This window comes from Melozone crissalis, unplaced genomic scaffold, assembly GCF_028551555.1.
Source record: "Melozone crissalis strain CALT ecotype California unplaced genomic scaffold, PUWL_Pcris_2 ptg000066l_1, whole genome shotgun sequence".
NCBI lineage: Eukaryota > Metazoa > Chordata > Aves > Passeriformes > Passerellidae > Melozone > Melozone crissalis.
Genome location: NW_026535844.1, coordinates 5126934 through 5145956, shown reverse-complemented (window position 1 = coordinate 5145956; position 19023 = coordinate 5126934). Strand labels below are relative to the sequence as shown.

At 54.5% G+C, this 19023-nt stretch overlaps 1 pseudogene; it reads left to right on the top strand.

The window, feature by feature from the left end:
• LOC128945560 (uncharacterized) overlaps positions 1-19023 on the top strand; it is a 1627138-nt pseudogene that overhangs the window by 841552 nt on the left and 766563 nt on the right.

Here is a 19023-nt window from a genome sequence, read left to right as displayed (position 1 = left end):
TAGAGGCGGTTTTGGTTGTCAAAGCTTTAACTTGATGCCAGACTTGAACTATAGGAGATCCTATGTAGAGTTAAATATTTTAGCTCAAGAATTCCTTAGGCAAGACCCTCTTTAATATCCACCTCTAATTCAAATTCTTTTTCCCTGTCTGGAAGGCCTAGGCCAGCCGCCTCAGTTAATCTTCATTTTAACACTTGCAAATTCTGTGTTTCCTCCTCCTTGTGTCCATCCATCCAGTTTGTTGGCTGGCAGGATAGGAGCGTTGTAGGGAGGCATCCTTGGATCCAAAAGCCCTGCCTTTAACAGGGACTCAATCCCAGGCTGTGAGCCCTTCCTTCCCTCTCTTGGAACAGGTTATTGCTTGTCCTGGTTGCTTTAAAGGAATTTGTAGAGGCTCCATATCTAATTTTCCCTCTTTCCCTGGGGCTGCCCACACTTCTGGGTTCACTTCAGCATGGGCCTTGCATGACATTTGGCACAGAGGTACAACAGAAATGGCCTCTGTATCACTTTTTATAATATTAATTTGCATTACGAGTTTAGCGATCAAATGCCTTCCCAGTAAATCATGATAACAATTAGGAGCAAATACAACTTCATGCATTTCAGACCCATCTCCCACTTCTGCTAACAGTGGTTGAATAAAACCACACATCCTTCTCACTTATCCCCTGAATAATCAGAGACATTTTTGGCATTTCCCCCCCATTAGGTCTAAGATTCAGAGTGGATTGAGAGGCCCCTGTGTCCAACAGGACATGCCTCCTCTCAATGCAGACTCACCCTGAATGTTCTCAAGGGCTGCAGTGTGGAGGGTCCCTGGTGTGATAGGAGCTGTGACAGCCCTGCCAATCCATGTCCATCAAGGGGTGCACTTGTTGGTCCTGAGGGTGCTGCTGTCTGTGCTTGCAGTGTCCTTGTGCCCTGCAGCTGGAGCCCTGGCTCCTTGCCAGGGGCTGTTTGGGTGGGCTCTCCCCTGCTGAGGAGGGCAATGCCTCTGCCAGGAGCTTGTGGCCGAGCCCATGCCCTGGGTGCTGGGGCCCCCTTGGGCCCTGGGGTTGATCCCTCAGGGGCTGTAGGAACTGTGCCCTGGCCTTTGCCTTCAGCTTGGCCTTTTGCTGCTCCCTTCTTGCACTCACCTGCTGTGCCTTTGTGCCCAAGTGCTGCAGGGCCTCCTTGTGCCCCTCCTGCAGCCCCCCTCAGTGCCTGTGGGTGCTTGTCTTGCTTTACAAGAAAGGTGTCTGCTCGGGAAGGCAGAAAAAGCCTCTCTTGGAATGGAGAATGGAAACCCCCTCCCTCTTAATTTTTAGACTAGTGAAATCAAGGGGCTCTCAGGCAAAGATATGGGAATAGGAATACCAGTTCTTTACGAGTGTGTATAATAAAGCAAACAAACACCAACAGCTGCAGCACTGACAGCAAACAGAGCCCGGACCCAGTCCCGGCCTTTGGGCTGCGGCGCTTTGCCCTTGGGTGCAGTTCCGGGCACGGCCGGCAGGGGCGCTGGCGGCTCCCGCAGGCCGGGGCAGCGCATCCCTCCCATGGGAACCTCTCTGAACGGAAATAGAGCAATCCCTTCATCTCACTCTTTCACTTTTTTACCTTCTCTAGCCTTTCTCCCGTGTTTTGGGAAAGAATTTGGAGGGAGCTGCCTTTTAACTGAGCTCCTACTGTTTCGATAAGGTGCTTCCTGTGGAGAGAGAGAGTTTCCCTGAACATCCGGAGCTGTGGTTACCAAAGGGATGTAACTCAGAGCAGGACGAGGTCAGGGGAGGATATCCCGCCGAGGCTCGGTGGGAGTGTGGGCAGGGTCTGCTGCCGGAATCGGCAGAGGGAGATCTTCCCGTGGAGCCCGAGGCGGAGCGTAGGCAGCCCCCACATGGCTGATGGCGGCTGATCCGGCAGCTGCCGGCAGAGCAAAGGCAGGTGGGAGAGCCCGGCAGCAGCGGCGGTGCCCAGCGCAGGTGGCACGGGCAGGGCAGGCGGGGATGGGATGGCTGGGACCCCCCCTGGGTGCGGTGGGCGCGGTGACCTCGGAGCAGGCGGCAGGACAGAGCAACCCCCATCTTCCCCAGCATGGGCGGCAGAGCGGCCGCGGGCCAGGCAGTGGGAGCAGGGCACACAAGTTGAGCGACAGCGCCGGGGCAGGTGGAGCTGCCCGGGGCAGTGAGGCCGCACCTGGGATGGAAACCGGGGCAGGCGGAGCTGAGGCGGGCAGCGAGCCGGGACCCGGGACAGGCGCCTCGTGAACGGAGGGGGCAAGACCTGCAGAGGATCCCACTGTCTTTCTGATTTTTCCTCCTGTTCCCTTCCCTTTCATTTCCCTTTTTCTTTTCTTGTTTTTTCTCGGGGCATTCTGATACTTCAACTATTTTTATTCTCCTAAAATCTCCTGTCTAACATATGGCATATTCTCTTTCTTCTATATTAAATGTGGTTTTTTTGCAAATAAACCCACAACCTAACAAATCTAAACTTCTGCTTGGATACTTTGAAATGGCCAACGAGCTGACTCAGGACCTCCTAATGTTGTTTTTCTCTTCAGCTTTTTATTTATCCTTTGGGAAATTAAGGATTAATCCTAAATCCAAAAATCCCAGTTCCTTAAAAAATGATCACACAAAGCTTGAGTACCCCAGTGCGTTTTCTGATGCATGTCTTCTAATATTTTCCTAGAAGTAAAGCAATTTATTAAGTAATTGTCTTCCATCAAGAAGTTTCCATTTCCCTGATTTATCTTGTTCACTTCCTGTGTTGTTTGATTCTTTTTTCTTGACTTTCCTAAACTTTGGAATTTCCAGTTTTTCCTCGTTTGGGGTTTATATTAACATAACTATTTCAGCTCCATTTTCTGCTGCATACTTAGCTTCGTGATCTGCCAAATTATTTCCTCTTCTTTCTGGGGTCTTTCCCTTTTGGAGTTCCCTAATATGTACTATAGCTATCACTTTTAGGTGATTGTAATGCCTCTAAAATAATTTCCTCATGTACTAGTCCTTTTCTTCTTGAATTAAGTAATCTTCTTCCTTTCCAAATTTTTTACAGGTATGTACTACTCTAAAGGCCTACCCTGAATCAGTATGTATAGTTCCTTTATTTTGTGTTAAATATTCTAGTGCTCTTTTAAAATTATTTAATTCACAAGTTAGAGCTTACTAGTTTAACAGTAATTTCCCTTTTTCCATAGTTTGCATGTTTTTCCCATCAACTACTACATACCCTATATTTTCTCCTTTTGCAAGGAGTTGTATCTCTGTTAGCTAACATAACTCCCAAAGGAATTTTTTTTTTCATTTTTTTTTCCCCTGTGCCCAACTTACTGGTTTTTGATCTCATTTTTCAAGATCTTATCTATTCATCGTCTTCCTCTGTTTTTCACATTCACTAACAAGCTAAATACCACTTTTCGTTCAAATACACTCATGAAAATAAAAAATCTTTTTCCTCACACTACTTTTAGTAGAATACACCTCCCTCCAAGGAAATACATTGAAGCTTAAAACACACAATCCACATTACCTATACTTTCATTCATCTACATTCACTCACTTTTATTTCTCACTCACTTCCACACATTCTTTCCCACCCTCAGGACACAGAGTGGATCCCTGTTGACAGAGAATCGCGGGTCCCTGTGGCCCCCCTCACCTTGGGGCGGCCTCTGGGTCTCAGTATCTCCGGGCCTCCTGGGAGGGCCCTGACTCTGCTGCCTCCGGTGCCGTTCACCTGTGAGGCTGATTTGTGTGTCACTCACACTCTTTAGCCACGGCCCCCTCACACGCCCTGGGGACAATGGCCCCTTTGCAGGTCACCTGTACCTTATGCCACAGCCCCCACACACCCAGGAGAACAATGGCTTATTTGTGGGTCACACACTCCTCTTTCCACAGCCCCCCCTTCCCACTCGCCCGGGAAGCTGAGGCAGATTTTGTGTGTGACTCACTCTCACACACAACAATAAGGTACCTTTTACTTTCACATCAGCTATTAAAACTTTAGGTGTTTCTGGCCAGTCCTGGTGCTCTTGGATATCCCTCAACCCAGCTGTGTTGTGCAACCCCAGATGCTCTTGGGTGTTGGAGTGTCGGGGGGTAGGACGGTCGGGACGGACGGAGACGAGAGATCTCTGCAGCCAGGTCGTGGAACTTGCGGTTTATTGCAAAGGGCCTGGGTGCAGGGCCCTGCTTGGAGCTGCCAGGCACAGCTGGAGCAGGCCCGAGAGAAGAGAGGGGTAGAGAGGGTGAGAGGGTGAGAGAGTAAAAGCGTAAGAGAGCGAGGTTCCCGTTACAATACAATGAATTTTCTGTGTTGAATATTCTATTGCTCACTAACCAATCTAGTACAAGATAGAAATCCTAGAGCGTTTACATACAGCCTATAAGAATCATTACGTTACCATACTGTGTTACATTTTAAACCCTTAAAACTCCTTTTTGGACCCCTTCTGCCCTTGGACCTGTCTGTAAGCAGAGGGAATTATTTCATCAAAAGGGGATTACCTTCAGCAAGCCATACCATTGTTTTCCAGTTGTTCAGAAACTAAGATATCTCAAAGCTTGCTTTCATTTCAATCTCGCTTATAGTTTCTATATTGTCAAAATCTTTTGCCAGACAATCATATTTATAAGGCTTTCCTGTCTCATCTTCCCCAACACTTTGGCATTTTTTTATCCCTCAGCCCAGCTGTGTGCTCCAATCCCAGATGCTCTTGAGGATATCTTCACTCTGGCAGAATTTTGCTCAACCCTGAATGGTCTTGGAATGTTAGTCCCTCAGCCCAGCAGGTTTTAATTCTGGATGCTCTTGGGCACTCTTATCCCTCAATCCAGCAGGTTTTTAGGGTCCTCGTTTGTCCCGTTTCCTAGTGGATTGGGCTCGGAAACTCCTCTGCTCCCTTCCTCCGAGGGGTCCAGCCCCTCTCTGAGACCCAGTCCCAGTTACCCCGGGGGATTCTCTCACTCCTGTTAACATTCACTTTGTCTCTCTCCTGGCCACTTACCTTGGAAAGTCAGAAACGCAGCGTGGGAGACTCCAGCACTCGCTTGGCAGGTCTGGAACAACCAGCCCTCCTCTCATTCACACACATTCATCCCCCTGTACCTGCCCCCCTGAGAAATACTTACCAATCCCTTTTCCTTCCCGGGTTCTTCGTGCACATTACTACTCTTATGGGGCCAATTACTGCGGTCGTAGGGAGCCTTTTCCCTTCTCTTTGTTTTATTGTCTCCTTTTGTCCGCCATAACCTGCGTCTGTCGGTCACCCCAGGGGAGACAGAGCGAGGCTGCCAACGGGGCAGGGCGCGTCTTCCCCACTCTGACTCTCCTAAAGCACCGGCAGCGAGGTGTTCGTAACCATCCTCTGCTACCAAATTGTGAAAAATGCCAATCACGTGCTTTTAAAATTTGCAAAGTTTAATGGTAATAAAATGGTTATAAAAAATAGTAATAATATTAGAGTAATAACAATTTGGAGAAATCGAATTAGGACAATATGAGACAACAAATACGAAGTTACGGACGTCTGGGTACCTTTTTCTGGGCGGCACAAGCCTGAAAAAGGACACCCGTTAACACAGGATTAACCCTTAAAAACAATAGCCTGTTGCATATTCATACACTTCATACATGATGCATAAATTCCATTCAAACACAGGATTCTGTCTGGTCATTGTCAACTTTTTCCTCTGAAACCTAACAGCAGCTTCAAGGCAGGAAGAAGTTATTTCTTCTGACAAGAGACCAATAAATTCTTTTTCCTTGAAAGATTTAGGTGTCCTGTGGTTGCTATCTCGCTGCAAGTCCTTTCTGTAAAATGTCTCATACCAAACATAGTTTCTATTTTAACATTTTTTAATAACCTAAAACTATATTTAACCCACTACTTAAGAGAATTAATACAGCATTACTTTCTAACACAAGACATATAATATCCATTATTGTTAATAATTGTGAAAACCCAATCACAAAATATGCACTTTTCAAATGTATATTCCCACTTACTTCCAGTCTCTCCCACTATGGTCCCAGCTGTCTCCAGCATGGTTCCAGTTGCTTCCTCAATCACCTCAGTGAGTCCCAGTATGATGCCATTTGCTCCCAGTTGCTCCCAGTCAGGCCCAGTATGGGAGATGATGTGCAAGGTGTGCTCACTGTGACACTCAGTTCCTTCCAGTATTAGTCCAGTCAGTCCCTGTATGATCCAAATTTGGCCCAAGTGTGCTCCTAGTCTCTGCCAGAATAAACCAGTTTTGCTCCACATGGTTCCAGTTGCTCTCTTTCACCCTCATTTTCCTTCTTGTCACTCCCAGTATCTCCCAGGGTACCCCAGTTCCCTCCACCATCTTTCCAGTTCCTTCCAGTATGATCCCATTTGCTCCCAAGCACTCCCAGTCAGCCTCAGTGTAGTGGCACTCACTGCCAGTATGATCCTAGCCATCCTCAGCACCATCCCAGTTCATCCCAGTATATCCCATTTACCCCTAACATGGTCTCAATTGCCCCCCCCCAGGCTCCTGCTCACTCCCAGTGTGATCTCAGCATGATCCCAGTATGATGGCAGTATGGAGTCAGTACAAACTCAGTAGAATCCCAGTATGATGCCAATAGGATGTCAATAGAAAGCCAGTAAAGTCCCAGTTGCTCCCAGTATGATCCCAGAATGATCCCAGTGTCCATCAGTGCGATCACAGTCTGCCCTGGCATGGCAATATGATCCCAGAATAATGTCAGTACAAACCCAGTACAGTCCCATCATGATCCCAGTACGATCCCAGTATGATGTCAGTACAAACCCAATATGATTCCAGTATGATATCTGTACAAGCCCAGTACAGTCCCAGTCACTCCCAGTACGATCCCAGTCCAGCCCAGTCCCTGGCAGTGCTGCCACTGCTGGGATCCCCCAGCCCTGTGTGCGTTCCCCCCTGGCGGATGTGCCGAGAGGAGCCCCAAGGGCTGGCAGTGGCCAGGCAGGGTCCCCAGCAAGGCCCAGTTTGGATGTGCAGCCCCCAGTTTGCCCAGTTTGTGTCTCCTTTGGCCCGGGCCGGGTTCCCTCCGCCCGCAGCGGCTGGGAGCAGCCGAGAGCCCCGCGCTGCCCATCCCGACCTGTCCCAGCTCCATCCCCGCTCCTGCTGCGGGCTGCGAGGGCTGCGGGAACGGGGCACCGAGGGTGTGGCTGCTGCTGGGGGAGGAGGAGGAGGGAGGGAAGGGCAGGGATGGAGGGGGAGGAGGAGGTGGGGTTAGGGAGGAGGAGCAGGGGGAGGGATGGAAGAGGAGGGATGAAGGCGGAGAGAGAGCAGCGATGAAAGAGGCGAAGGAGGTGGGAATAAGACAGAGAGGGCGGACGAGTGCAGGGGATGGAAGGGGAGGAGTGGGAGGAAGAGGAGGGACAAAGGCAGATCGAGGCTGAGCTGGGGTAGGGAACCACGCAGTCGATGCCTGCCTGAATTCGCAGCCCCCACCTGTGGGATCATCATCCCCCCATCGCTCCGGTGAGCGGGGAGGGGGAGCTCGGCCCGGATATCCTGGGGGGTCCCTGGGTTGGGGTTTTTGGGGGATGTTTGTAGAATGAAGAAGTCCAAGGCTGAGCGGAAAAGGCCCCTTGGGGGGACATCAGGGGGTGACGGTGGCGGCTGCCGGCAGAGGCAGCCTGGAGGAGCAGAGCCCTGTGTCCCCCAGGAGCCCAAAGTGGGGAGCCCAGAGAGGGGGGAGCGCCGCCATTGGCGGGAGCCTCAAGAGCCTTGAGAGGGGCAGGGGGAACTCCTTGGAGCCGCTGCAGCCCAGAGCAGAGAATGAGGGGAGAAGGGAGCCCGGGAGCCCAAACAGCCCCTGGATCCCGAAATGGGGAGAGTGAAGCAGGGGGAGCTTTTGGGATTGCTGGGACTGCCAGCAGCCTGGGCAGGGCGGGCACCGAGGAGAAGGGGGACCCCCAATCCAAGCGTGACCCCAGCAGCTGGGACAGGGGGAACCACCGAACACTAAGGGGAGGGACCAGGGACGGGGAAGTCCTGGGAGGCTTTTTCAGGGCTGAATCGGGGTGTTTGGGAGGTTTTTCTGGAGCCCAGAGTGCCAGTGACTTGTAGAGATGGACTTGGGCAGAGGCACTTTCAAACTCACCGTGCTCATCCCTTGTTTTCCCCAAACCAGGATTTCCCATTGCCAGCTCCTGGGAGGCTGCGAGGAAGAGGAAGATGCCCCAGGACAATGAGGCAGGTGAGGAGGAAGTCAGTGTCTCTGGAATGCCTGAAATCAGATGGTTTTGGGAAAGCTGTGAAAGACAAGCCTCAGACACATTAGAACTGATTTGAGCTTTGCAACAGCCAATAGATTGATCAGCAGAAAGATTGTATAAGAAGTAGAAAGTAAGGAGAAATAGAACAATGGTCTGTGCATTAACACTTATCTAGAATAACTCCCTAACCTGCGGAAAAGTGTATCTAGCAAGATATTAGGAAGATTCATGCTTAATAATGGAGCTCTGTGTATTGTTTTTTAAGGCTTACAAGCAGGTATTGTACTTGAAATAAGCAAGCGTTGTTTTAACCATCAATGTGCTTAGAGTGCTTGGATGGGACTACTGTCAATATGCTTTTGCTTTGTGTGATTGGCCAAAAACCTTTTAAAGTAAGTTTTAACATGAAGTCCTTTGTCTGCTACCTGTGATGTGAGCTACTGGCATCTTCCCATTGTCATAACCAAGTAATGAGACAGATGGTTGGACAATCACACAGCTCAGGACGCATTCCCAGCAGTCCAGTCCTGTTGGTGGTTTGTGCACAGCCCCGAACTGGTGATGAGTGCCCCTTTCCCCTCTGTGCTGCTCCATCTCCCAGCCCAGCACGGCCCTGGCTGCAGCTCAGCCCTGGGGGGATCTCCTTGCCCTTGCCTGTGGCACGGAGGCAAATGCCATCCTGTCCTTGTCCTTCCTCCCCCAGAGCAGGAGCTGAGCATGGAGAGCAGGGAGGACAAATGCCCACGGCAGAACCTGGTGGCAGAGGCCGTTTTGAGCGGCTCCACGGCGCAGGAAGCCAATGGGGAGGAAAATGCCCGGAGATGCCGCACGAGGAGGGGCTGCAAACGCAGCCGGCGGGGATCTGAGGGGGAAAGAGCCAGCCTGGGCCGGGAAGGCGGCCGGAGACGGAGCCAGAGGTCGGAGCTGGTGCTCCATGAGCAGCTCCATGATGGGGAGAAGCCACACACATGCATGGAGTGTGGGAAGAGCTTCAGGTGGAACTGCCACCTGATTGTGCACCAGAGGATCCACACTGGGGAGAAGCCCTACGAGTGTGGGGAGTGTGGGAGGAGCTTCAGCATGAGCTCCCACCTTATCAGCCACCAGAGGATCCACACTGGGGAAAGGCCGTACAAGTGTTCCGAGTGTGGGATGTGCTTCAGAGAGAGCTCCATCCTGATCACACACCACAGGACCCACACTGGGGAGAGGCCCTATGAGTGTTCCAAGTGTGGGAAGGGGTTTCTGACCAGCTCCGATCTCCTCCGGCACTATCTGAGTCACAGAGAGGAGAGGCCCTTCCAATGCCCTGACTGTGGGAAGGGATTCAAGCGCAACTCCGCCCTCGTCACCCACTGGCGCATCCACACAGGGGAGAGGCCCTACGAGTGTGATAAATGCAGGAAGAGGTTTCAGAACAGCTCCTGTCTCTTCCAGCACTATTGGATTCACACAGAGGAGAGGCCCTTCCGCTGCCCCGACTGTGGGAAGGGATTCAAGCGCAACTCCGCCCTCATCACCCACCGGCGCATCCACACTGGGGAGAGGCCCTACGAGTGTCCCCAGTGTGGGAAGAGCTTCTCACAGAGCTCTCACTTGACCCAACACCAACGGAGGCACTGGTAAGGGAAGCCCTGCGAGTGCCCCGAGTACGGGCAGAGCTTCGTGCGCTGCTCCAGCTCCATCCCCCACTGGAGAAGGCACCTAGGGCACAGCCCTGGTCACTCACATTCCCTGTGATCCATGTTGAGAACACACCTGGCTGCTTTGCCTTTTGGTTTGCTTCACCTTCATCCTTTAAGAACACCCAAAACTGGGTTAAATGAAGGAAATTCATTGAATATATCTGACGTTGCATAATTTCTCAGTTGTTTTAGAGGGAATTTAGGCTTTGGGGACACGTTTTGTGTGGAGTGCTGCTGTTGCTAAGAGGCAGGAATTTGATCTCACCCTTTTTGTGTTGCTAAGAACTCCTCCCCTGACCCCAACCCCAACTCCACCCTTGGCACGCCCTATAAAAACTCCATGGCCCTTCCTGTGTCCTGTCTTTGGGGGTTAAGAAATGGATTCCCAAAGGATCAGCCCTATTCCTACTGGATTCCAAAGGATCAGCCTCATTCTCCACTGGATTCCTAGAGGACAAAGCTTTTCCCAGTGGATTCCCAGAGGATCAGCCCTTTCCCCACTGGATTCTTAGAGGATTAGCCTTTTTCTGACCAGATTCCAAAAATTTCAGCTTCTCCCACTGGATTCCCTGAGGATAAATATTTGCCCACTGGATTCCCACAGGATCAGCCTTTTTCACTGGATTCCCAGAGGATTCTGACTGTGTCACTGGTTTTTTTTTGTTTGTACTACTGCATTTGTATTTTTAATTTTTCCTAATAAAGAACTGTTATTTCTACTCCCATATCTTTGCCTGAGAACCCCTTAATTTCAAAATTAATTAATGTCATCATCATCATCATCAAAGGGAGGGGGTTTACATTTTCTATTTCAGTGGAGACTCCTGAAATAGGGAGACACCCCCAAGGCTGGGCCATGTAAAATAGTTCCTGAAATATGTAGATTAGTTTATGGATATGGATGAGGGTCTATGAATATGCAACAGGCCGATGTACTTAAACCAGATTAATTAAGGGGTGTCCCTGAAAATAACTGGGGGGTCTTGGTGGCCATTACAACCTTTGCTTTACGGTCCTTTTCTCCCATTACATCAGCCTGTTACATATTAATAGGCTTTTCGCGTATCCATAAACTACTTTACATATTCCAGGAACAAAATTGGCTTCATCCTGTTTGAGGGTCCCATCCCCCTCCCAGCTCAATTTTGGGGTCCCCCCCCCCTCTTTTCCCTGCTCTCCCTCCCCTTTCCGATCGTTCCCCCAGTCCCCTCCCCCGTGTTTGGTTTTGGGGGCTCCAGGCCCTTCCTGCTCCGTTTTAGGGTCCCGACCCCATTTTGGATATTTTTGGGGTCCCCAGCCCATCCCCAGGATCCCCTTCCCCCCCCCACCGAATTCCGCTCCTGGCAACTGATGAGTCATCAGCGAGACACGCTCTGATTGGCTGGAAATTACACCCTTCCCCTTCCCCCGTGATCTCTTAGTATTTACCGCAGTGAAAGGCCTTAGTGTGTACCGGCAACTGATGAGTCAGAGTCGGGCCGGGCGCTGATTGGCTGAAAATTGCTGAGCGGGGCCAGTGCTCTGAGTTTCTGCCCAGCAAGTGGATCGTCATCAGTGCTGCGCGTTCTGATTGTTCGGGATCTGTTTATGGGTGGGGACCGGAGGAACTGGGGTTTCTTGGGGTTTCTTTGGGTTAATTTAGGGTTTGTTTGGGGTTTATTTGGGGCTATTTATGGACTAATTGGGGTTTCTCTTGGGTTTTACTTGATTTATTTCTGTTTATTTGGTGTTATTTGGAATTATTTGAGTTTATTTGGAAGTACTTTGGTTTGTTTGGGTTTATTTGGGCTTCTTTGGAATTATTTGGGGTTCTTGGGAGTTATGTGGGTGTACATGGGGTTTTTTTAGGTGTACTGGAAATCATTTGGGGGTATTTGAGTTTAATTCGGTTGCTTTTGTTTGTTTTTTTGGGGTTTTTTTGGTTTTTTTTGGGGGTTATTTGGGGCATTTTCAGGTATTTGGGGTTTTTTGGGTGTTCTCTGGGGCTTATTTCGAGTGTTTTGGGGTTATTTAGGTTATTTGGGGTCATGTGGGGTCAAAAAACCCGGGAATGTTTCTCCTGTAAAAAAAGGGAATTTTTCGTGAAAAATCTGAGAGTTTTTACCCAAAAAACCGGGAAAGTCCTTTAAAAAATCCCAGACTTTTCCCAGCCAATAGCGGAGCGCCCCACCCCAAACCATCCAATCACCGCTCTTCATCTCCCAAACCAACGAATCATGGCGCACCCCACCCCAAACCAACCAATCACCGCGGGTATTCCCTCAGGAACACCGGTCTTACCGTGCGCGGATCCAACCAATCACCGCATGTCTCCCCACCGCCCGCCTCTCGCGCGCCGAATCAACCAATCACCGCAGGTCTCCCCTCAGCTACTCCCGCCTCTCTCGAGCTGAACCAACCAATCACCGCGCGCCTCCCCTCGGCAAAGCCCACCTCCCTCGCCCCTCTCCTGTCAATCACCGCGCCCTCTATCAAACCAACCACTCACCGGGCGTCTCCCCTCAGCAACTCCCGCCCTCCCCGCCCCTCCTCAACCAATCGGAGCCGAGCCGAAAGCAACGCCCCCTGACCACGGGCCGGGCATGGAGCGGGCGCCCCCTCCCCCTGCTCCCCCGAGACCCCCTCAGGGACCCCCGAGAGCCGCCCCGGGCTCGGGCGGGTCCTGCGGGAGGCGCTGGAGAGAGCGGGGGAGGCGCTGGGAGAGGACGGGAGGCTCCGGGAGCTGCTGAGGAGGCGCAGGGACAGGTGAGGGGTCCTGGAGGGGTCGTGAGGGGAATTTGGGGAGGGGTCTTGAGGATGTTTGGGGGGGGATTTGGGGAGGGTCTAGGGGGAACTTGACAGGGTTTTAGCAGGGTCTGGGGGTGCTGGGGGGGAATCTGGGGAGGGGTCCTCGGGGGGTGTCAAAATCCGTCCTCACGGACGGGTTTCGTGATGGTTCATGGATTTGATGTCAGGGTGCAAAAAGAACTGACACGGTACAAGGGGGTTTGCAATGATAATCGAAACAAATGCACCTTTATTGAATGAGCACAGCAAAATGCGATAGAGGGATTAAGGGAGAGAAAAAGATGGGGGAAGAGAGAGGGAATAGGGCTGTCAAACGTAGAGACGAAGTCCTTTGGTCCAGTCCAGTCGAGGATCCGCCTGTTACGTTGGGGAGATCTCAAAGTCTCTCGCTAACTCAGAGGTTTTTATTATGATAACTCCATTGGAAATTACGAGGGGGGGGATACAGATACAATAAGGAATAGATGTAACAGGTAGTCCATGCTCTCAGCAGTAAACGAGAGCCATTGTCTTCTTGGTCCAGCGGTCACAACCTGCAGGCAAACATCTCGCTTTGGTCAGCTTGCCTCCCCCACACACCTGCCCCGGGCTGGGGGTTTCAGTCCCAGTCCTTGGAAGGAGCAGAGGGGCCTTTTCACATGAGGGTTCCATGTCTCAGTCCTTGATGGAGAGGCTCCTTCCATCTCAGTCTGTCTGTCACGGTGGTTGTGAAACAGGTGAGGGTCTTCTGTGGGGGGACCACCTGAAACTCAGGAGAAGTCCAGCCAGGCCGAGAGGTGGGACAGCTCCCAAGGCTGTTGTTGCGAAAAGGGCACGATGCTCCCTTCTTGTCCTTGGGCTCAGTGTAGCATACAGCAAACAACACCTGTGAGAACAATGGCTTAGCAATGCTCTCAGATCTAGGGCGTTGTTGGCATGTGACTTTCTCCTTTGGAGCCAGAGATTTAAGACAGGGGTGGTCTTTTCTTAGTGGTCCCCCAATGACGATCCTGAGGCAGACGAGGGAAAATTTGGAACCGACTCTTACACCAATATAAAATTATTTTTTAAATTATATAAATTTAAGTTGTATGGTGTTTTCATAAAATAAAATAACATTTTATTAAAATTAAAAACTATTATTTTAAATTAATTAGCTATTCTTAACAAGGGTTGAGCTCTCCCTCCCTGCTCAGTGCAGGATGTGGGGAGGGGGCGATGCTGACGGGGCCGGGGGGGCTGCAGCTCTGGGGGCGTGGAAAAACGGCGAGGTTCTGGTGCTGCTGCTCTTCTTCCTCCTCTTCTTCTTCTTTCCAGTTCCTCCTTCCCTCACCTCCTCCTCTTTTCTTCTTATCCTGCCTCCTTCTCCTCCTCTCTCTGGCCTTTCTCCTGATCCTTCCTCTTCCTCTTCCTCCTCCTCCTCCTCCACATCGTCTTCCCGCTCCCCCCGGGCCCAGCCCCCACCCTTTGTCCCCCTCCCTCTTTCCACACCCCTCCCCACCGCCCCCCAATAAACGGCCCCGGGCCCAACTGGGAAGCTTTACTGGGAGCACTGGGAGCAGGCACTGGACGGGGGCAGAGCGCCAGTGGGGCTGGGGGGGACACGGGACCCCCCCAAAGTCAGCGGAGCGGGGACGGAGCGGGGGGTCCCGGCAGGCCCGAGCCCACAGGGAGGGGCTGCGGCCGCCGCCGGCTCAAGAGCTCTGGGGGCAGAGAAAAGGGGGTGACACCGGGCTGGGGGCCCCGGTGGGAGCGCACACGCTCCGCCACGGGGGGGACGCCACCCCCGGCACCCGCCCTGACCTTCTTGTGCAGGGAGAAGCCGAGCCCCAGCGCCAGGAAGACCAAGCCCAAGACGAAGCCCCCTATGCCCGTCAGCATCTTGCTGCGGGCGGCGTCCGGCGGCATCTCTGGGGGGTCCGCAGGGCTCAGCAGCCCCAAAACCTCTCACCGACACCCCGAGCCTCTCCCAGGGCCCTCCCTGTGGCCCCCAGCCCAGCCAGGAACCACTGAAACCTCCCCCCCGATCCCTTTTTGGCCTGGCCAGGAGCCACCAAAGCCCCTCCCGTCCCTCTCAGCATCCCACAGCCCCCTCCCAGTTGCCCCCAGCGCCCCAGGACCCCCAAAGCCTCTCGCAGTCCCTTGGCAGCCCCAGCAGGACTCAGCCAGAGCCCTCCCAGGCTGTGCCCAGCACAACCGAGCTCATGGCGAGCCCCGCTTTGCCATCACCGATCTCCTTCCAGCCCCTCGGGGCTCCCTGCGATCCCTCCCAGTCACACCCAGAGCCCCCAAACTCCCTCCCAGTCAGACCCAGCGCCCCCAAACTCCCTCCCAGTGCCCACCAGGACCCCCCCAACCCCATCCCACCCTCCCCAGCATCCCCCAAACCCCTTCCCAGCCCTTGCCCAGCCCCTCTCCCAGTTCCAGCCCGGCTCTCTCCAGCTCCCTCCCAGTGGCTCCCAGCACAGCCCAGCGGCTCTGCCAGCGCCCCCAGGGGCTCCCCCGTACCCCAGTGCCGCCTCAGGGGCTGCTCCAGGCTGACGTGCTCCACCTGGCAGCTGTAGCTGAGCCCGCGCCGTGGCAGCGTTTCCAGCAGCACCAGCAGCTGGTAGGTCCAGTCCCCGTTGGCGACCACGTCGGTGGCCACCACGTGCTCCGAGAGCTCCTGCTGGCCCTGGAACCACCTGACCTGGATGGCAGCAGGGTAGAAATCCATCACGGAGTAGAGCAGGCGGCCGGGGCCGGGCTGGGAGCTCGAGGGGGGAACCAGCGAGATGGACACGCTGGGGGGCACTGGGAGAGAGAGCAAGAGAGAGAGCGGGGACACACTGGGATCAGCTGCGGGGCGCTGGGAGAGAGAGGGGAGGGCTGGGCTGGGCTGGAGAGGGACTGGGAACGGACTGAAATGGACTCGGAGTGACAGGGAATGGATTGTGGAATGTGGTGGGAGGGACTGGGAATGGGCTCGGATGGATTGGGAATGTGCTGGGAGGGAGTGGGAGAAACTGGGAGGGAGTTGGGTGACACAGAGAGATGGGAAGGAATGAGGGAACTGGGAGAGAGGGTGGAGGTCTGAGAGTGAACTGTGAATGAACTGGGAGGAGACTGGGAATGGACTGGGAGAGACTGGGGAGGAACTGGGCATGGTCTTGGAGGGACTGGAATGGCACTGGGAGGGATCTTGGTGGCACTGGGAGGAACTGGGAATGAAGTGCGCGGCACTGGGAGGTCGAGTCCGGCGCGAGGCACTCGGCGCTGCGGGTCTGCCTGGCAGCAGATGAGTCATGAACAGGATGCGATCTCATTGGTTGCCAAGCGTCAAATTTACGGGTCGCTGAAATGGACGCGCGGGGGGGCACTGGGAGGATCTGGAGACCTCGGGGGTCGGCACAAGGAGGGCTGAGGGCTCTGGGCCGATGCCCATGGAGATTTTGAGGGGCTCCAGGGTCACTGGCAGGGCAGGCCCCGAGGGGACGCGCTCTGCCTCGCGCTCACCTCGGCGCTCCGTGTGGAACGGGGTAAAATTCTTGTACCAGCACGGGCAGAACCAGTCCACCGCAGTCCGTCTGTCCTCCATGAATACCGCGTTGCTGTTTCAGCGCTTGGCCAACTTCTCCCCATAGGGGGTGAACCCCACAAAGTGCCCCACGTCGCTGTCGAACATTATGAACTGATCCCGGTTGTAGACGGATCTCTGGACGTACCTCACCTTCTCCGTGCCGTTAATGAAGTAACACTCGGACTTTGTCATCCTTTGGAACACCCCTGTGTGTGCAGAACATAGATCGGGGGGTGCCTCTCCAACACCCTCCCCCAGAACCCCCAGAGCGCCGGGGCCACCCCGGATCCCCACTCCGCACCCCCTGTGGCCCTCGGCCGCCATGGGACCCGCCTGCCCGCGCTGCCGCTTCCTCTTTGCCGCCCTTCCCCCATTTCCCCTTCCACATCCTCTCCCCTCCCACCCCCGGCCGCTCCCCAAATCACTTTTGGGGTCCCATTTCTCCATTTTCCCACAAATACCCCAAACCCCAGGCCCCATTGCGATCAGTTTTGAGGTCCCCCCCTCCGCTTTTGCCCGCTTCCCCACTCCTCCCTCTCCTCCCCCCGCCCCTCAGCCCCTCCCGCTCTCCCTTTGGGGGGGTCCCTTCCTCCTCCCCCTCCATTCCGGGCTCCCCCCTTCGCCCCCTTTTCCCCCTTCTCCCCCCCGTCCCAGCGCCTCCCGCCCCCCGCTCACCCGAGAGCTCCGCGCCCGCAGCCGGGGGGGCTCCCAGCACCACCAGTGCCGCCAGTAGGGCCCCAGCTGCCGCCCCTCGCCCCATGGCCGGGGCCGGGCAGGGAGCAGCAGCCCCAAAGCAGCCGCGCTGCGCTGGGAGCGCCAGTCCGGAGCAGGGCGGGCTCGGCAGCGCCGCGCGCTCTCATTGGCTGCCGCCGCTTCTGGGCAGCGATCGGCCACGGGCTCTACCCGGCAACCGATGAGGAAATCCTACGCACCGACCGCTCATTGGCTGCACCGCCTCCTGCCTGCGCTGCCATTGGCTGAGGACTTTCCGGGACGCTGCAGCCCCGGGCTGGGGGTTTTTTGGGCAGGGGGAACCTTGGGGCGCCGGGCAGGTGGGAGCTCAGGTGAGCCCAGCAATGCGGGCCCAGGTGCGCGGCATCTCAGGGCTGCCCGTGGCGAGCGGTGACGCTGGCCCGATGCCAGGCACCCCCAGAGCCGCTCTGTCCCTGCCCCCCGCAGCCACACAGGGACAGAAAATGGAACCGAGGGTTCCTGCGTGGGGACAAGGACCGGGAGAGATCCCGAAGCAAATCCCGCACGGGCACAACAGATCCGGCCTGGACACACAGAGGGAATTTATTGCCAACCAAATCATAGCAGCACAAGGAGAAGGGAAAGAAATCTCTCCAACACCTTCCCCCTGCCCAACACGGATCACCCAGAACAGGGGTCACCAGGGCTCTGCCCAACGGGGGTCACTGGGGATCATCCAGCATGGATCCTCCCATGGGGGATGGAGCTGGAGCAGCGCACGAAGCTCTTCCCACGCTCGGGACACTCGCAGGGCCTCTCCCTGGTGTGGAAGTGCTGGTGAGTGACGATCTCTGAATCCCACCTGAAGCTCTTCTGACATTCCAAGCACTCCTAGGGCCATTCCCCAGTGTGGATCTTGTGGTGCTTGCTGAGATCAGAGGTCCCACTGAAGCGCTTCCCACATTCCCCACACTCCCAGGGCCTCTCCCCAGTGTGGATGTTCAGGTGTTCCATCAGGGTGGAGCTGGAGCTGAAACCCTTCCCACATTCCAAGCCCTTGTGGGACTTCTCCCTGCCATGAGGCTTCTCCACCAGCTCTGAGCTCTGGCTGCATCTCTGGCCGCCTTCCTGGCTCAGGGCGGCTCTTTCCTCCCCACACCTCCCTGGGCTGGGTTTGCAGCCCCTCCTTGTGAGGGATCTCTGCGGCTTTTCCTCCTCCTCCATCTGGCCACAGCTTGGGAATTACAAACCCTGGTTTGGGGGAAACCAAGGTGGGAGCACCTTGGAGTAGAGGCTTCTCCTGGCAAGGTCCATCTCTGGAACTCAGCAGGAGTCTTGTGTCCATGAAAATCTCCACACATCAATATTTAGCCTGAAAAAACTCTCCCAGGAGTTCCCTATTGCTGATCTCTCCACTTTTGGGGTTCCAGAGGTTTCCTTTCCTTGGGATCACAGGGGTCCAATGGTTCCAGGGGTTCTTCATTCTCCGGCGTCCTGCTTAGGGATGATCCAGGGGCTTTTGGGGGTCCATGGGGTCCCTTCTACCCTGATGTTCTACTTTGAGATCCCAGGGGTCCCTCCTCTCCAGGCTCCCCCTCTTTCCAGTCTGCCGGGGTCCCCCTGCTCTGGGCTTGCCCCTCTCTGCTCTCCCCACTCTGGGGGTCCCAGGGGTTCCCCTCCTCTGCTCTCCCGGGGGTCCCCAGGACCAATATCCTCCCCTGCCCATACTGGGCAATGGCCTTGTGGGCCCCCAAAGATCCCCCAAGGGGCTCAGCTCTGGGGTCCTGCAAGATCCAAACCTACACACACAGAGAAAAAAACCTCCCAGAGACACCAGATGATATTTGGGGTCAATTCCACAACCTGCAAGCTCCAAACACACCCCAATAAAAAACCCTCTCAGGGACCCCCCGATGGATTTGGGACGAGCTCCCCCTCCCTGCTCACCTGCAGGACGAGCTGGGGGCGATGGTCCCGCGGCTGCGGTCACAGGGGGCACTGCAACCTCCTGTTCCTCCTGTTCCTGCTCCTGCTCCTCCTCTTCCTGCTCCTCCTTTTCCTCTCTCTGTCCCTCCTCCTCCTCCTTCCTA